This window comes from Fukomys damarensis, unplaced genomic scaffold (genome assembly GCF_012274545.1).
Source record: "Fukomys damarensis isolate Sample0158 unplaced genomic scaffold, DMR_v1.0_HiC HiC_scaffold_73655, whole genome shotgun sequence".
Lineage (NCBI taxonomy): Eukaryota > Metazoa > Chordata > Mammalia > Rodentia > Bathyergidae > Fukomys > Fukomys damarensis.
Window position 1 is genome coordinate 2883 of NW_022974567.1, and position 3403 is coordinate 6285.

The window sequence follows — 3403 nt, forward strand, 5'->3', positions numbered from 1 at the left end:
TGCCTGCCCTTTCCTCCGCAGTCCCTCGCTGTAGGTTCTTCTGTGTTTCCCCGTCCTTGGCTGTTGTGTGAGTACCGCGGCCTCGCGTTAGGAGCGCGCGCGCCGGAGAGGCCCCAGGGGCCGGGTCTGAGCCGTTCGGGCATTGTGAGTGGCCAGGGCGCGAGGCGTGCGGTCAGGCGCACATGAGGCCACTGGGCACGGCCCAACCTGAGATCCTTCCTCGGGACGGCTGGGGCTTATTCCTGTTCCCCCGAGGCCATAGCATCTGTCTGCCCCAGCTGTTGCTCGGGTCCGTAGTTCTTATTTTCCTCCAGTATGTGTTCACTAAGTATCTACTGAATACCAGGCTCTGGGCATAAAAGGGACAGGCACAGGTGCAACTACCGTGGAACTTAGGTGGTTCACGAATGTAGGAAAGAAAGAGGAAAAAATGTGCTGTTTGTTAAAACGAAATATAGGTCCTTCTATGTGTCAATAAGATGGTCCAAGATGGTCCAGGTTTTCCCGAGTAGAGAGGTCTTCGAAGGGGATGATCGCGCATTCTGTTCGCGGGAAATGAGCGCTTTTTAGAGGTCCTAAAAGCAGAAAGGAGCAGAGCAAAGTGGGGTGGTTACCGAAGTAAGCCCCCCCCCCCCGCCCATTAAACACTCCTTAACCGCGGAAGGAACTTCGTGGTGGTCTATTTTACAGGTTGAGGAGCAAGTGACAGTATCTGTAAGACAGTGAAAGGTGGTGGGTCTCCTGCAGCTCTGACTATCCCTTTCTGATACCTTCGTGGATAGGGCAAAGGGCAGATGTGACAGGAACCCTCAAGTACCCGCTGAGAATAATGCCTTCTCACCAAGAGCCTGGCACAGGATCGCAGGTCTTAGCCAGGCTCCTAGGCCTACCTCTCAGGGGCTCTCTGGGCCCTGGAACCAATCCCATGGGGACAGTAGAGTTGCTGATCTGCCTGGAAGTAAGAGGAAGATTTCAAGAGAGGGTAGGTCCCCTTGCAGGCTGTATGGTGTTTAGTTCAGCATGGGCTTCTGTTTCCTTTTCTTGGAGTTAAAGAACTAAAGCATCTCCCAGTAGGGTGCCAGGGGTGAGGGATGTTCAAGGGAGCAGTTGGAGTGTGTGCAAAAGCACCTCTGGTGCTTTTGCCTGGAATGTGCTGTGGATGGCTTCCTGCCCTGTCTGGAGGAGCTTGATGCAGGACCCAGCCAAACTGAGTGAGGCTGCAGGGCTTAGTACAGGTGAGCAAACATGGTTAATGTGAGGGGTTGATGTTTGAAAAGAGTACCTCTGAAGCCAGGCAAGATGGCATCTGACTAATTCAGGACTCTGGAAAGCTGAGGCAGGAGGGTTGTAAGTTCAAGCCCAGCCTAGGCAACTTTGTGAGACCCTGTCTCAAAACGTAAAAACAAAACAAACTGGGTATGTCGCTTAGTTGGAAAATCCAGGGTTACACACCAAAAAGGAAGAGTACCTCTGGCGTGCTGGCATTGATCATTTGCTGGCCCTTGTATTGTACTAGGATCTAAAATGGCCTGTACATATTGGAAGTTGGAGGAAGTGAGATACTCCCATGAAGGACAGGTGTTGGAACGTGCTGTGAATCTTTAGCCCCTCACCTCACTGACTCAATGGCTTTCTGTGGCCGTGTACCCAGTCTTAAAATTTTTCCCTATGTAAAACGTCACACTCTTGTCCCCAGGTAGTTGTGGGGGCTAGCATAGATGTCAAGCATACCAGGAAGAGTTAATAAAGGAGTTATCCAGCAGGCCCCATGGCTGTCCTGGGCTAGTGGATGAAGGCACAGTGTCTGGGGCTGAGACAGAAATAGAACTGATGAGCTGTGGCATTTGAGTCAAAGACACTTTTGGGGCTTGCTGGACCTGAGGTGTGGTGGCTTGGGCAGTTAAGGTGTCTGCCTCTGGGCTGGCCCCTTCCTGTTGTAAGACAGTATTTCCATCTAAGGCAGGAATATCAGGAGTCAGGCAGGAAAGCAGCTGAGTGGGAACTTGGGATTGTGTAGTTTAACCAAAAGGCCAAAGGCATCATTCCAACATACAAATAGCAGGTTCTATTCAGTGTGGCTCTTCTAAAAAAGCCCCTTCTGCTATCCTTATCACATTTTAAGTGCTAGCAAATTCCCTTTTGGACACTAAACACATAGAAAGTTTTAGTAGGCAGCATCTGGCCCACGGACTCAGGCCAGGTGAACCCAGGGAGGTTCTGTTGAGGTGAGTACATAGGCTGGCAGACTGTGTCCTTGCCCACCTTTGCTTGCTTCTACTTCCTCTGGAGGGAGGGTAGTCTGGGAACCTGCTGATTTAGGTAACTTGGGCACAACAGGCCCTTTGAGGCACAGCCAGGGGATGAAAAGTGTAGAGAAAGCCCAGGAGCCAACTTTTCTGGAAAACTCTCTTCTATTCCTGGAGACCTCTGAGCCCTTACCACAGTAGTAGGCACAGCTGTGCCAGGTCATGTCCTCCAGTCAGGAGCATTCTTGGTAGGAGGTCTAGATTAGCAGGTCACAAGAGCCCTGTGCCCCCAGTCCCCCCACTTAGAGCCGGAATCTGCTTCTGCTGAGTGCCGCCTATACAGATGCTGGGCTGCATAGCCCCACAGGACTATCTTGGGCACCTCTCACCAGGACTGAGTGCTCACCTGGGCCTGTCTGCTTGGATCCCAGGAATGGGTGAGGTCTTGATGGCTAGGTTGTGGCAGTGTCTAGGAGTAGAGCAGGGGCTTCTCAGGTCACTTTCTCTGGGTCCTCACTGTTCTGCATGCTCCATACTCTTTTCAGTAAGCTTCCACAGCTTGAATAAGGATCAAGAAAGAAAGATTAGGACTGGAAATTTATCTCAGTGGTGCCATGCCTGCTGTATGAGTGCAAGGTCCTGAGTTCAATCCCCAGTACCAAAAGAAAAAAGAAAGCTTGACCATGTATAGGAATGTGGCGGTGTTCTGTTGGGATTCATGGTTTCCTGCTTCCAGGCTGTTCTTCACAGACAGTTGCAGGCTCACATCCAAGTATTTTCCAGGGCAGCATTTGTCCTTAGATGTAATGAAAATCAGGGACCCTGCCTGTAGAGCCTTTGTTGCTTTTCCTGGAGCCCTGTGGTAGCAGCCCTATCTGTCTAAGCCTCTTTCCTTCTCAAAAGTAGCACCTGCTGAATGAGAAGACTGGTCCCTCAGAGGCCCTTTGACATCTAGGCCTCTCACCTTGTCCAGGATGATAGGGTGGGAGAGGGTAGCTCTAGTGATGGTCTGTGCTTGTTCCCCAGGGTCTGCCTGGGCTCAGCTAATAGAACCCCCAAGAGCTGTGTTTTAAGAGATGAGAGGGCTGGGGATTTAGCTCAGTGCCTTGTGTGCCTGCCTTGTAAATGCAAGGACCTGAGTTCAGTCCCCAGTACCA

At 51.3% G+C, this 3403-nt stretch overlaps 1 protein-coding gene across 8 annotated transcripts in view; it reads left to right on the forward strand.

Moving 5' to 3' along the window:
* Eef1d (eukaryotic translation elongation factor 1 delta) overlaps positions 1-3403 on the forward strand; it is a 15755-nt gene continuing 12352 nt past the window's right edge. For 4 of the 8 annotated variants that reach the window (XM_010630641.1, XM_010630647.1, XM_010630644.1 and 1 more), the window contains exon 1: positions 1-67. The gene's annotated coding sequence lies outside the window, so the exon portion shown is untranslated. The remainder of the gene's footprint in view (positions 68-3403) is intronic. The other 4 variants (XM_033760685.1, XM_010630648.1, XM_010630650.1 and 1 more) reach the window with 3 other exon arrangements.